Genomic DNA, 16,343 nt, shown 5'->3' with positions numbered 1-16,343 from the left:
TTTATTTTACATTGTAACAGCAGGGAATCAATTTATTAGTCGTCTATTTTTATAAAATTTGCAGCAATGTCGATCAATTACATGGCATCGTAACGTTTGAGAACAACAGATAAATATAATATTTTCTAGCTGACTAGCAGCTCTTCGCGTCGACGGCCATTTTGAGATCTTCTAATCTTCAACGGGCCATTTCTCAGATGCTCGTTCGTGGGTAATTCGGCTCTGATTGGGGCCAAAAGTGTTAGACAGTAAAATATATGTTTTGTAATCACCGTCTTAGCAGCCAGCCCTGTCCGTTTATCCCAAAGAAAATCCGTGTTGACGCTTCGCTCCGATTTTCTTACTCGGCCCAATGAAGAAAAAACAACATCCGGTCCCTCCTCCAACCGTCTATATACGCGCGCGTGCTATTTGCACATCCGACGTAAACAACGCAATATTTATTTATTCCGTGATGATGATCCCCAAAAAGTGCAGTAACCAAGTAACAGTAACCACAATGTCCTCACAAAAAGAAAACAAAAAGAAAAAATTAAAAAGCTTCTTTAATTTTTTTTTTAACCCATATTTTACCAGGAATAATCCCTTGAGATAAAAATCTCTTCTACCAGGGAGTCCTGGCCAAATATTTGAAATATGTTCTTATATTTGAAAGCGACTCAGCTTTTTTTATTTTAAAGTAATAATGATTGTAGTTATTTTATTATGTTTGATACTACAGTGAGACTACCACAGTAGACAATTGTTTATATTACACATATAATTTTATCATAAGAGAAAAATGTATTCCCCCTCCCCCAATGTGATTTTTATTTTAATAGTATTTTTCATACTTGGCTTTTTTTTACCTGTACATTTAACTTTAAATAATTTACATACAAGACAAACATGACACAAAAAGTCATTTTTGATATTTGCTAATTTTATTTACATCGTATAAGTAGCGATTAACAATACTTGTAGAGGTTAATAACAATAAAACAAACAACACATTAAAAGCAACAACACAAACTTGAATATATTTTATTCTTCTTTTCATGTTCCAGGGGTCATGATTGGAATGCTCTTTCAGAGCAGAGACACAGCTATGTTTCTGATGGCTTGGTGAAACTGTTTACAAGGTTAACACCTCTATTAAAGTGTTAGTGTTTTTTGTTGAGAGCAGTATATCAGAGCAGCCTTCCTGTGCACCGCAGAGAACCACAGCAGCAGAGCAGAACCTTCCCCTCCACACTGCCAACCTCATAGTTATAATCCCACGTCAACTCTGTCCCCGCCCTGACGCGCCTGGTCAAGAGAGATCAGAGGAAAACAGAATTAGACAACCTTCTGAATATAACATTTACAAATAAAAAGTGTTTTATAAAAACAAGATTAAAAATCGCAAGAGTTTCCAAATAAAACTTAGCTCAACCACTCATTTTTAAGTAAAACTTCAGTTTCTGTAATAGAAAATCGAGCTGGTTTTAATCAAGGCACTGACTTGCTGGTAAAGAATGCCACCCATGGAAACCGTAGGTCGTGTGTGTCGACAAAGATGTTCTGAACAAACAAATTCGGACTGCAGCTATGCTGTAGAGAGAGATGCAGAATTAACAGTAAAAAAACAAACAAAGAACATGATTAATATTTACAAGCTTTTTCTTCAAAATCAAAAAGTTTAGCTTACGTTGATGAAGCGGCCGAGGTTGCCCTCTTGTCTCGCATCGATGACGTAACAGGACTCCTCGCCGTTCAACAGTCTGCGGGTGTTGTTGCCAGTTAGAGCAGTCCTCGTTTTCTCCGTGGTTACTAGTGGTGTTACTCTTCCCTGGACTGACTTTCTGGCGAAGCAACGCTTTGAACCTGAGGTTTCTTGACCCGTAGACACAAATTATAGAATTAGCAAATTCACTAAAATAAGTAACAGAAATTTTGAATCAAGAGAATGGAAACGGACCGTTCTCTCTCATTTGGTTGGTCACTTTCTCCTGAGCATCTTTAGAGGCTTTGTGTGGCTTATGGCATAGTATTTTCTCATGCGAGGATGTGCGACTCACTGAACAGGTAAAGAGGACAGGTACAAAAAAAACACATTCATTCTGTCTTATTAGTTACTAATAATTATGTACTTTTCCCATCACCAAAAAAGCATGCAAAACATGAAGATTAAAAACATGTTTAACTGAAATGAAATAAAAATATTAGATGAAAACTGAACTAAATTCAATTTAGAAATGGTGCCTTGGCAACTAACTGAAATAAGAACTAAATTACTAAATGGTAAACAGGAAATAATAAAAAACTAAAACCTAAAACTGAAATAAAAATAAATTAAACCCAAGTAGTAATATATAAAAAAGAAATTAAAATAATAATTAAATTAAAATTGGTAATATATAAATAAAAGCTAATTCAAAACATTATTAGTATAGAAAAAAAGTACTAATATAACACTGCATCTTACCTTCCATTCTTCTTGTTCTTGTCCAGCTCCATAGGTTCTTCTCTTTCTATGAAAAGCAACATAAAATATTTCAACGTGCAACAGAAGTGAAAGACATGCAATTGTTTGGCCAACATGCTCAAATGGTCATAAGTTGAATATATACACAGACACACCCACACACCTTCACAACTGCTAGAGTCTTCTTGGTAGAGAGTGTTTTTCCACAACGGCCCTGTTTTCATAGTGATGGTCTTCCTTGTTGCTTTCAACCTCTGTGTCCGAGCAGTACGCTCGCTCTCATAACCCTCTTTCAGTTTCTCCACACCCTCAATGAAGTCAAGGTTGGCCAAATAGTCATTGCCGGGACACGGTGTCATCCTCATTCATTCGGTCTTCATTTACTATTTTACCTGTGAGGAGATAGATGGAGGTGATGGGAGGAATTTTGCTGCATTTAAAAGAACTCAAATGTAATGTTCACTTACCAGTGAAAACACACACGAATGTGCCCTTGGCTACATCATCTTTGCAAGCGGATGCCCCATCCCTTGTGCTGCGTCATGAAGAGCTCCAGCCGCAGCTGCAGACCGTGCTGGACCAGCCTGTTGCTGCATGTTTCTCGCGATCACAGCGGCACAGAGGGTTACACATCATACACCCTACAGGGATGCAAGTGGAAGTGTAATGACATTTTTCTGGTTAGAAAGGTTATACACTACCGTTTAAAAAGTTTGGGGTTAGTGAGTTTTCCTTTCTTTTCTGAAAGAATTTGATACTTTTATTCAGCAAGGTAAATATTTAAATTATTTCAACAATGTACTTTTGAATTTACCATCCATCAATAGAGTCCTGAAAAAAATTTTTTTTACAGGTGCATCTCAAATTAGGATGTGATGGAAAAGTTCATTTATTTCAGTAATTCAACTAAAATTTAGAAGCTCATGTACTAAATTCAATGCACACAGACTGAAGTAGTTTAAGTCTTTGGTTCTTTTAATTGTCATGATTTTTGGCTCACATTTAACAAAAACCCACCAATCTTAACAAAACAGAATACTTCATAAAGACCAATAAAAACAAATTTTTTAGTGAATTGTTGGGCTCTGGAAAGTATGTTCATTTACTGTACATTTACTTAATACTTGGTAGGGGCTCCTTTTGCTTTAATTACTGCCTCGATTCAGCGTGGCATGGAGGTGATCAGTATGTGGCAACTGCTTGAGGTGGTATGGAAGCCCAGGTTTCTTTAACAGTGGCCTCAGCTCATCTGCATTTTTTGGTCTCTTGTTTTCTCATCCTTCCTCTTGACAATAGCCCATAGATTCTCTCTGGGGTTCAGGTCTGGTGAGGTTTGCTGACCAGTCAAGTACACCAACACCACGGTCATTTAACCAACATTTTGGTGCTTTTGGCAGTGTGGGCAGGTGCCCAATCCTGCTGGAAAATGAAATCAGCATCTTTAAAAGCTGGTCAGCAGCAGGAAGCATGAAGTGCTCCAAAAATTTCTTGGTAATCGGGGTGCAGTGACATTGGTTTTTATAAAAAAACACAATGGACCAACACCAGTAGATTGACAATTGCACCCCAAATCATCACAGACTGTTGGAAACTTAACACTGGACTTCAAGCAACTTGGGCTAATCTCCACCCTTCCTCCAGACTCTAGGACCTTGGTTTCCAAATGAAATCCAAAACTTGCTCTCATCTAAAAAGAGGACTTGGACCACTAGGCAACAGTCCAGTTCTTCTCTTTAGCCCAGGTAAGACACCTCTGACGTTGTCTGTGGTACAGGAGTGGCTTAACAAGAGGAATACGACAACTGTAGCCAAATTCCTTGACACGTCTGTATGCCTTGACCCAGCCTCAGTCCATTCCGTGAAGTTCACTCAAATTCTTCAATCGATTTTGCTTGACAATCCTCATAAGGCTGCGGCTTCTTCTCGGTTGGTTGTGCCTATTTTTTCCTTCCACACTTTTTTTCTTCCACTCAACTTTTCTGTTAACTGCTTGGATACAGCACTCTGTGAACATCCAGCTTCTTTGGCAATGAATGTTTGTGGCTTCCCCTCCTTGTGAAGGGTGTCAATGATTGCTTCTGGGACAACAAAATCAGATCAGCAGTTCTTCCCCACGAATGTGTAGACTAGTGAACCAAACTGAGAGACCATTTTGAAGGCTCAAGACAACCTTTGCAGGTGTTTTTGAGATGATAGCTGATTGGCATGTCACCATTTTCTAATTTGTTGAGAATTGGTGGATTTTTGTTAAATGTGACCCAAAATCATCACAATTAAAAGAACCAAAGACTTTAAACTACTTCAGTCTGTGTGCACTGAATTAATTTAATACACAAGTTTCATAATTTCAGTTGACATTACTGAAATAAATGAACTTTTCCACGACATTCTAATTATTGGGATACACCTGTATCAACTGTTTTTCAGCATTGGTAAACAATCAGAAATGTTTCAGGATATCAGCATATATTAATAAATCAGCTTATTATAATGATTTCTGTGTTCCTGTAGATCAAGTGGTAAGCATTGCGTAGGTTGGGGTTCGATTTCCCTGGAACACATGATAGGTAAAAATTGATTAGCCTGAATGCTCAGTAAGTCGCTTTGGATAAAAGCGTCTGCTAAATGCCATAAATTTAATTTAATTTAAATTTAATTTCTGAAGGACCATGTGACATTGAAGACTGGAGTAATGAAGCTGAAAATTCAGCTTTGACTTACACAGCTTTAAAATACATTTTATGATTATACTAATGAATGCATTCTTGGTGCACATAAGAGACGCTTGAAACATTTTAACCACAAACTTTTGCAACTAAATTGGGGGGGGGGGGGCAAATCCATTGCTGTAACAGACGAGAATAAGACATAAATAGACAAGAGGTGATTTCTAACCCTGTTGGCAAGGTGGCTGGTAACCTCTTATGTGTGTATCCAGCACTAACGTCCACTGGACCACCACTGTGCAAGGACGTGGCTTTCAATGGTCAGCTGGTGGCATGCACACTTTGACCTGTAACACATACAAATACAAAATGTTTACTAACAAATTCCATAATTTAACAGGAATGTTCCATGTTCAATCCAAGTTATATACACAAATAATGTCTTGTTGGTAATCTAAAATCACAACAAGTTATCAGCCCCTTCATTATTTATTACAAAATAATTATTTCCAAGCCAAAAAAAAAAGTATCTGGAAAACCATATTTTGGTTATGACCTCAAAAATTATGATCACAATAACTGTGATTGTCAGTTAGGAATTGGTAGATGCAGTACACAGACAAACTGGTTTTTCAAAATGGTTAAAAAAATTGGCCACCAACAACAAATAAGCAAAAAGTGGCGCAACACACTCAATTCAACAAGGGCTAACCCTTTTTACTGTCTTGCCTTACAGACATCCATACCAAATGGCACTTTTGTCCATGTTTAGCAAATGATGACTCATTAGTCTAAAGCATCTTTTGAATTAATGGACAACATGCAACATCTCTAATTTCAAAAAAATTTCCACACAAATGCAGACTCAAAAATCTATACCTGTCCAGACAACCATCTGTGCAGTCACAGCCAATCAAGAAGTCTGAGCTGGTATTAATAGAAACACCTGGAGCTGGAACTCTGTCTTGGTGTAACTGATGTTAGGAGCAAGCGTGCTGTCTACTTCATTAACGCAGGGCACAGGTAACACTTCTCTGCCATCGGAGATGTCCGGCAGGTAGAGGTGAGGCTTGCTGCTTGATGTGGAAGGAGGTCGGGCGCGATTTACAAGAACAAATGGGTCCATACAGAACATTTCCAGAAAAAGGAAGTCACCGCATGTTTCAAACAAGTACACCTGCACTTCCTGCATGTTGCACAGGCTTCGCCCACATGGAGAACGGTAGAAGATGTGGAAAAACACCTAAAGAGGGCAATAACAAGAAAGGTTTCTTGAGCAACAAAATAAGCATTTCTGAAAAATCAGGTGACACTGAAGGCTGAAGTACAGAAGCAGAAAATTCTGATTTGCATCACAGGAATATATGACATTTTAAAATATAATCAAATACAAAATTTCACTTTGTAATATTTAAAATATTCCCAATTTTTTTTTTTTTTTTTATTAAAAAAATACAACCTTAGTGAGCTTAAGAGAGAGACTTTTTTCAAAAAGTTAAGGCCAAATGGCGAAAACTTCCTCAAACACCACCCACCTTTCCAATCGATGCGCCTTCTAGCAGTCATTCGCCTAAACTTAAAAAGCAGTGGGATAAGAAGTGGATTTTGACCACGGTGCACGTTGACTTGAGGCGGTCTCACCCCATCCAGACAAGCTGGAGAACAGCGATGATGCAAGTGTTGCTGTGAAACTGCTTTGTCTTCTTCGTCAGAAACACACTCTTCTTCCTCATCAGTGGCAGGTCGTTTTGAACTTCTAGAACATAGAGCCCAATACAAATTGGTTGGTGATTAACCATTCATAATTGAAGAAACAGTTCACCCAAAAAGGAAAACTGTCTGAAAATGTATTCACACTTAACCATCCAAGAGTAACAGATTCATTGGTGAGCAAGTGATGTAAAGCTAAATTTCTCCAAGTCTGTTCCCATGAAGAAACAAATCTTGGATTGCCTGGGTGAACCATTCCTTTAACCAGGACAAGTCCAGTACTCACCTTAAATTTGAGGTACGTCTTGCTATAGCAGATTTTATTGTGTGCATAGCCATCCTCTGGAGGATGACCTTTGGCTGGAAAGCAGCTGACATCATCTTTTGTGGCATAATAAAGGATGTTTTGGTGACTGTATCAGATTGTCGGGTCGCCTGCACAGGACGAACAGCTGCTGAGGTGACAGATGTTGAAGTAACAGTCGCTGAGGCAACCGCTGTCAAGGTGGAGGTAGTGTTGTGCCAAGGTGTGGCATTTCCTGCTAAACAGAGTTGGGCATGTAATGTCAGACTTTCATGTCACAATTATATCTGAACAGAATTTGACACAGAATTGTATTCAATAAAAAACATTAAAAAGATAAATAAAAATGTGCGGTCCACCTAAATGTCTCAACTTTTTTTAATAAAAAGAAACTTGAACATTTAAATAAAATACACAAAAAAAAATGCATAATGAAAACAAATGTTTCAAGAGATTAAACTGCAAAAGAACACAACTATAGTTTTTTTGTTTGTTTTTTGGATAACATAATACTGGATTTTATATTTGTCATATCGATAATGTTCATTATCCCAAAATACGGTTTAATTGAATACTGGCACATGTCTATTTGGGAACATGCATAAAAGAGGCAGGATGTGCATGAAACACATAGTGTCTACTTGTAGCTGCAGGCTGTTGCATTTTCTTTTGAGATGGCTGATGTGGTTTCTGTTGAAAGAACTGTTGCACTTTTTGTTGCTGTGGTTGTTGCGTTTCCTTTTGGGATGGCAGATGTGGTTTTTGTTGAAAGGAATATTGCACTTTTTGTTGCTGTGGTTGTTGCATTTCCTTTTGTGGCGGCTGATGTGGTTTCTGTTGAAAGAACTGTTGCACTTTTTGTTGCTGTGGTTGTTGCGTTTCCTTTTGAGACAGCAGATGTGGTTTCTGTTGAAAGGAATGTTGAGCTTTCTGTTGTTGTGGTTGTTGCGTTTTCTGTTGAGACGGTTGTTGCAATTTATGTTGTGTTTCCTGTAAAGTTTTGGTTTGTGGTTTATCTTTAGCCAGACGTTCCTTGATATTTACAATGTGTTCCAACTTGTCTGAGCCTTTATAAATCCACTCTTTCTGCTTGTCTTTCTGGAAAAAGGAACACCACATATATCAGAATCAAAATGGCCAACTTTTGGTGAATCAATGTGATACAGCCTACAAAATTCAACAACAACTTTATCTCCAAGATCAGAATCTCCTAAAATCTGTCAGTGGGGTTAAGTGAGTTGACTGTGAGAGAAAATGTATGAAATGAACTTCTGCGACAGTCCCATGAAGGACCTTTTGTTGTTCATGTTCCTTGCTATAAAGGCAATCAATTGTTAAATGCAGATGAAAGACGAGTACCAGGTTCACAGAGAAATCTAGCATCCCACATTGGATTCATTTTCACCTTAAAGCAGATCTGGATCAGGCTGCCATCCAACTGGAGTACCGTGCATGTCTCAAACTGGCCATTCCGCATCGCCTTGGTGTCTTGCCCCACGCGAAGCACTACAGCAATGGGGTTGGGATAGATGCAAAGATATTCCTTAACCTGCAACTGAACTGTCTCATCTTCAATGTCCTTCCACACCTTTTTCACTGCAAAAGAAAAAAAAAAAGTTTACAAATCTAAATTACATTCTGGCTGAAATGGAGTAATAAAGAAATAAATTCTCACATTGTTTGCATACTAGACGAAGGTCCGGAAGTGACAGGTAAGCTGCTTGGCCATCATCATAAAACACTAAGAACCTGATAGAAACATTTAACAAAATAGATATTATGGATTTAGTTATTATATCAAAGCCATATATGACTAAAATAAAGAAAATAAGACACTTTTTAAATACTAATATTGAAAACAAAACAAAATGCAACAGCCTGGACATTACATTAAAGGAACACTCCAACTTTTTGGGACTTTAGCTTATTCACAGTATCCCCCAGAGTTAGATAAGTCCATACATACCTTTTTCATTTCTGTGCGTTCTGTAAGTGTTATTTGACGCACCCACCGCTAGCCTAGCTTAGCACAAAGACTGGATGTAAATGGATACTGTTAGCATAGTAATCCCAATAAGTGACAAAATAATGCAAACATTTTCCTATTTACATGTCGTGATCTGTATAGTCACAGCGTGTACAAATAACAAGCCTATATGAGACAGAGACCATTTTTAATCGAATAAATACTGGGAACTATATTCTCACTAGGCGTAGAAGCACAGCTAACGTTACTTTGGCGGCGTGGCTACTTGGGCGGAGTGATTAGCGCAGCACACAAGACACCTTGTTGATCGTTCCGTAACAAAACAAGTGACTAACTAGCTAGACATGACTCGTGATCATGGCTGACTTAAAGGAATTGTCAGACTCAGAGGAATTTTACTGTGTATCAAACCAAGATCCAGAACCATATAGTTTTGAGCCAGAATACACAGACGAGGAGTTACAAACTTTGGAAGCTGTAAGACAAGATGTCGAAGGGAGAATCAGAACGAACACAGACTGGTGCTGTCTATGTGGAACATGCCAACATATGCCGACAGAATGCCTTTGTTGTAATGAATGGGACCGGGTATTGCCATCAATGTCAAGGCTTGATGACAATCAAAATATTTGTGTCACTACCACGGAAGATTTCTCTGCCCTAATATACCCGGCAGTTGTCGTTTTTTTTCTCCATTGTGACAAGATCAACTGGAAGAAACACCCCACGCCAAGTGAACCTAATGGTCAGCTGTCCAGCAAGTAAGTGATTTTGTTATAATGATCCCGAGCAGTGTGTTCATTACAACACAATAATAACAATAAAGGGGATGCACGGAGCCCCATTCACGTAATAGTGTCACTACTAAGGTTATATTACATTAGCATGGCACTGTTACAGTATGGCTAATGTTAGTCATCTCAAAACATAACGGAACACTTACCGCAGCAACAGGTGATCCAATTTGTCTTGTCTTTATTATCGATGGGATGGCTGTATCCTTTAGCACACGTTTCATGGTCCGTGTCGCAACTTGCACTTTTTCAAAATAGTTGTCTACAGTAAAATGTTCAGAGCAAACGAAATACTTCGTGATGGTGTTTACAGGTGTGTTTGGATCTATTTGCAGAGCAAGTAGCCATCGATTCATCAGGTCAGCGTTTTGGGTTGGAATTCTATGAAACATCATAGTATTACCTGGTCTCCCCTGTTTATTGTCGCAGCTCTTTACAATACAGCAAACACCCATGATTGTACACTATAAATTTACTATCTAGTAATTGCTGACTCTATTACTCCAACTCTGAGCGAACTCTCTGCTCCTCACCACAGCGCGTCTTGTGTGCTGCGCTAATCACTCCGCCCAAGTATCCACTCCGCCCGAGTAACGTTAGCTGTGCTCCTACGCCTAGTGAGAATATAGTTCTCAATATTTATACGATTAAAAATGGTCTCTGTCTCATATAGCCTTGTTATTTGTACACGCTGTGACTATACAGATCACGACATGTAAATAGGAAAATGTTTGCATTATTTTGTCACTTATTGGGATTACTATGCTAACAGTATCCATTTACATCCAGTCTTTGTGCTAAGCTAGGCTAGCAGTGGGTGCCTCAAATAACACTAACAGAAAGCACAGAAATGAAAAAGGTATGTATGGACTTATCTAACTCTGGGGGATACTGTGTGTGGCGAGTGGGGCGGGGCCGAGAGGCGTGGGAACGAGGAGTGAGGCCAGGTGTAGTGATTGGAGATGAGCTACACCTGTGCCCCACCGCCAGTATCTAGTCCCAAGTAGGAGATGGAAGGATATAAAACTGGAGCGACTACAGTGAAGGACGAGAGAGGACCAGGCCTGGGACATTATTTTATGTGTTTGCTTTTTATTTATGCGCACCAGTCGTCCGTGAGGGGCTGGTGCGCCGTTTTGTATTTATTTTTGAATTATTAAAGTGTTTTGATTGTGCGCCGGTTCCCGCCTCCTTCCCGATGAGTATGGAGATCGTATCGTTACAGTGGTGCCGAAGCCCGGGAGAAGGAGGGACGCGCTGCTGAAGATCCCTCGCGGCTTTGGTGAATCCGCGGTGCCCTCGAGCAGGCGAAGTATGTGCCGCCATGGACGCTCGAGGCAGTGGGCTGGAGCGAGTTGCCAGGGACGGGCGAGCTCAGTAGAGCGCAGTCTCGAGGGTACCCCCCGGCCTGCGAGGGGCGATGGGGGTATGTGGCGAGTGGGGCGGGGCCGAGAGGCGTGGGAACGAGGAGTGAGGCCAGGTGTAGTTATTGGAGATGAGCTACACCTGTGCCCCACCGCCAGTATCGAATCCCACGTAGGAGATGGAAGGATATAAAACTGGAGCGACTACAGTGAAGGACGAGAGAGGACCAGGCCTGGGACATTATTTTATGTTTGCTTTTTATTTTATGCGCACCAGTCGTCCGTGAGGAGCTGGTGCGCTGTTTGGTATTTACTTTTGAGTATTAAAATGTTTTTGATTGTGCACCGGTTCCCGCCTCCTTCTTCCCGATGAGTATGGAGTTTTTATCGTTACACTGTGAATAAGCTAAAGTCCCAAAAAGTCGGAGTGTTCCTTTAAATATTAAACAAAACAAATGACCTGAGGAAAAGAGGACTATCCCTTGAACATAAATTCACCTCATGCGATTCTTGCGCTCCGGAAGCTCAACCAGCACGGCAGCATTAAACGAGGCCTTTCCTTCATCATCTTTGCTGCTGGCCACAACACGACAGCCAATAAACAAATCCTTTAGCATGGCAGGCATCAAAGAGGCCACATGATGAGCAGGCAGCACAATCTCTTTACCACTCTTAAACTCCACCTTATATCTGAGGCCATCCTCTAAGAGGAAAGAAAGAGGAGACTGGTCATAACTGCAACCAAATCCATTAAATTTTCACCTTCATTTTAATGTACTGTGGATTTACAAAAATAGGTCAGTTTTACCTGCTGTTTGGACTTCTTGTACTGTTCCTTTACACCACAAGTTGTGTTGCCTTTTCCCTAAAACTCCCATGCCGACTTTGAGTTTGATTTCTTTATGTTCTTGAGAAGGCTTGGAGGACTCACTGGATGAAGACTTGGAACCTAAAACAGAGTCAGTGACAGAGGACAAATACCACCATTACATTATGACAAAAACCATAATGCAAGGTTAGTCGTAACAGATTAGGTCAGATACATCTGTAACACAATTAAAGCATGGGTCAATAAACTGTGATATGAGCTATATAGATAAAACATAAAGCTTACTTTCATCAGGACTGGAAGATTCTGCAGGAGCATTATTGCTGCTTGAATCATTAGTCGTGTCTGTTGATAACTCTGCCTTTGATTTAGGTGGTCCGTAATCTCTGTCTATCAATGATTCTGGCTTTGATTTAGGTGGTCCGTAATCTCTGTCTATCAATGATTCTGGCTTTGATTTAGGTGGTCCATAACCTCTGTCTATCAATGATTCTGGCTTTGATTTAGGTGGTCCATGATCTCGGTCTATCATTGAGTCTGATTTTGATTTAGGGGGTTCATAATCACTGTCTGACGATGAGTCTGATTGTGATTCAGGGGGTTCATAATCACTGTCAGCAGGACTAGCAGACAGGTCCTCTGTGTCAGAGGGTTCATTAATACTATCTGCAGGCGATGACGCCCTTGTTGTATCCTTTTGTGGGTAGGAAGTGCTGGTACCAGGTGCACAGTTTTTTGAAGATCTCAATCTAGTTGTTGGACTTGAAGTGGGCACAGAGGGTTTGGCAGATTTGCTCCATGTTTTTGGCTTTTGGTTCTCATCTGTGGATTCCAAATCATGTCTGGTAAGAGTAACAGCTTCTTCAGAATTGCTCGGCAATAATGACACAAGCTCAGTCTGGTTTGTCTCTATGGTTGCTGTATTGTCACTGGCAGCGGTTTCCATTTGATCTGAGTCGCCTGAAAATGAAGGGATTTCTGAAGTCACTGCCAGCAACGTAAGCTCAGTGTTAAATGTTGCTTTGTGATCTGAATTAAGGCTGTTTGACTGTTCAAAATCACTTTCAAGCAAAGACGTTTCAGGAGTTAATGCTGTCGGCTGGGGTTCAGTCTTAATTGATGGAATTTTGAAAGGTACTGAAATGCTTGGAGGTGAAGTCCTTTCTGGCTTTATTACCAACAACTGAGGCTCACTCTTTGTTGTTGCTATGGATCCAAAATTAGGTCTGGCAATTGTTTGTGGAGTTTCTGAAGGACTCACTACTATCAATTGAGGTTCAGTCTTAATTAATTTTAAGGATGGACAGTTAAGACTAGCAGCAGTTTCATGTTGGTTTGAAATGCTCCTTTCCAGTTGTGGTTCAGTCTTAATTGTTGGTTTAGGATCTGGCCTTTGATGGGCAATAGATTTATTTTGTTCTGAATTGCTGAGAAGCGAGGGCATTTCAGCTGCTCTTGATAGAGACTCGGTCTTCACTATTGCAATAGAGTTTTCAGGTATTTCCAGTTTTGATGTGACAGATTCAGAATAGCTGGTCTCAGGGGTCGAGGTTGATGAGGGTCTTTTGGTGAAGTCAGATGATGATGGTGATACAGCACTTGTGGATGAGGTTTTGTTCACCATATGGACTAAGTCCTGAACGAGTCTGGATGACTTCTGAATGGCCACCGTCACCTTTTCAAGCTAAAAGAAAACAAAAACACAGAAAGAATGGAAAAACGAAATCCAGAACAAAAGACAAAGACAGACAAATAAAAGACTAAATAATTAATACAGGCAAATGAAATGAAAAGGAAAAAATATACAGAACGGAAAAAAAGGAACACAAAATAACCGAAATTTTCCAAATAAACATTCTCACCATTGGTTCCAAGGTTTCTTTGGCAGCTGCAAGAGAAAAAACATCAGTATATGATTTTTCATTACAAAGCCATAATTTACAATATTAATATTTCCAAGCAGTTTCCATTAAAATGTATTTTACCTCCCAGATCAATGACGACAACATCATCTCCATTAAAGAGACTATTTTCCTCTATATCCTTCTCTTCATTTGTTATATGAACGAAGTCAAGTGGTTCTCCCCCTCCTTCCTCCTCCGAATCCTCGTCTCGGTACTCCAATCCCAGCATTCCATAAAGACCCTTCATCACCGACTCACACTCAAGGACTGACCTGATACAAACACAAAACAGTCAAATGGTCACCGTGATTTGGAGATACTGTCATCAATCATTAAAAAACACAAGAACTCACTCATGAGCGTTGCTGTACAGAAGACAGGTGTAAGTGGAATCCTTCTCCTTCTGCATCACCCACTCCTCAACTTGTGCAAGTTGCTCACGCCTCTGCATCAGATGAGGGTTTCGGTTCACCTCTGCCTGGATCCAGCGCTGCAGGTCATCCTTTGTCATTTTGAGGAGGTTATCATTATCTTTTTTGCTACTCATGGCTTTACTGTTGGAGCAACATAATGAAAAAGGCCAACTGTTAATTACTGCTCTAGATTTGCTCATATCATGTTGTGCATCACACACTACATACCTGTTTTTAGGTTTTGCTTTACTTTTTGTTTAAAGGAATAGTTGACCCAAATAATTTAAATAGCTGAAAATTAACCCTCAGTGTATTCAAAAATAATATGATCAGAACAGATTTGGAGAAAATTTGACATTTATATCACTTGTACTTCAATGGGTCCTCTGCAGTGAATGGGTGCCGTCAGAATGAGAGTCCAAACAGCTGATTAAAACATCACAGTAATCCAGTCCATCGGTTAACACCTTGTTATGTAAAAAACTTCAAATCACTGCTTCAGGCTAAAATATAAGTGTTCCATAATATTGCTTTTTCTAGTCAAAAAGTCCTGTCTAAATCATAAGAGAGATATGCAAATTTCAAACAATGTTTACAGCTTAAAACTGTCCAAAAGTTCAAAACAAATTTGTTGAGAGTGGTCAACAAGGTATGGAAGAGTTATTATGGATTATAGACTTTTATTTAACCAGAAGCAACATTTTATAGTTAAAACACTTTAACAATGGATTTGTTTCTTACAAACACGCCGCTTTTCACTTCACAAGATGTTAATTGCTGGTCTGTAGCCATGTGGATTACTTGTGATGTTTTTATCAGCTGTTTGGACTCTTATTCTGACGGCACCCATTCACTGATCAGGATCTATATATCAAGTAATGTGATAATTTCATTTTCGAGTGAACTACGCCCATAACTTGGATTTTTTTAAATTCCCATTGGGATCCTAGGAATATTATATGATTGTTGTTGTTTAAGCATTTTTACAACCTCTCTACATAACATATATATTTGTACATAAACAATTTTTGAACAGGCACATAGTGTGAATGCAGGATGCATATTGCCCTTGTATAACTTATAACAATAATTTATATAACTCCATTCCCTTTAATATGACTAAAATTAAGGCCTATATCAAATGTGGCTACTCTTTTCAATGGCAATAGCGTAAAGCAAGATAATGACACAAGTGAGGTGACATACATACTGTCCAGTTCCCCAACTTTCCCTCAGTTCCCAGCTGCTGTAGTATGTTTGAATCCTGAAGACAGTCGCAAAGCAAAAAGCGCGCAGCTGCAGTATTATAGCAAAACACTATTCCGCTAGTTTATTTGTCTGCAAAGCACAAAGTGCTGCAAGCAAGCGTCTTTATAGATAGCCTACAACTTAAACCATCATATGAAAAACTAAAAAGCGCGAAATAAAAATAACTAAAACCGCATGGAGGGAAACAATGTCCAGAATGTTACTGCGCCTGTGTGATGGTGGACGCAGAGTCTACAAGAGACATTCTGATTGGTCCAGTGCACGTTGACGCGGGAGGATTAGTCACACCCACAAAACGCTTAATGATAATTATTGTAGTTTAACGCGTTTCTCCACGTGTGCATTCTATCAAATGGCCATTAAAGATTCTATTTCTATTTTTTTCACCTGTAATTCATCGTTAAACTCGCTTATGGAAGAGCCATCGCACTTGCCATCTGTTACTTTTCTCAGCGCCGGCAAGGATGAACCAAACACAGTTGATTAGTCAGTTTGTGTTTAGGATGTTACTCTGCAGATAAAAAAATTAAAGAATTGAGTAACATACTTATTATGTGAAGGTTTATTTTAATAAACATGTAGCTTATGGTACAATTATAATTTTATATACAAAGATATTAGCTAATATAATTCTCGAAAAAAAGAAAAGCATATTAC

At 39.3% G+C, this 16,343-nt stretch overlaps 1 pseudogene; it reads right to left on the bottom strand.

The window, feature by feature from the left end:
- Window positions 1-901: 901 nt before the first annotated feature.
- LOC113073613 (histone-lysine N-methyltransferase SETDB1-A-like) lies at window positions 902-16,200 on the bottom strand (annotated as a pseudogene).
- Window positions 16,201-16,343: the final 143 nt, after the last annotated feature.

The sequence above is a fragment of the Carassius auratus genome, unplaced genomic scaffold (assembly GCF_003368295.1).
Source record: "Carassius auratus strain Wakin unplaced genomic scaffold, ASM336829v1 scaf_tig00012509, whole genome shotgun sequence".
Classification (NCBI taxonomy): domain Eukaryota; kingdom Metazoa; phylum Chordata; class Actinopteri; order Cypriniformes; family Cyprinidae; genus Carassius; species Carassius auratus.
Note: the sequence above shows the minus strand (reverse complement) of the source record. Positions and strands in the feature narration are given on the sequence as shown.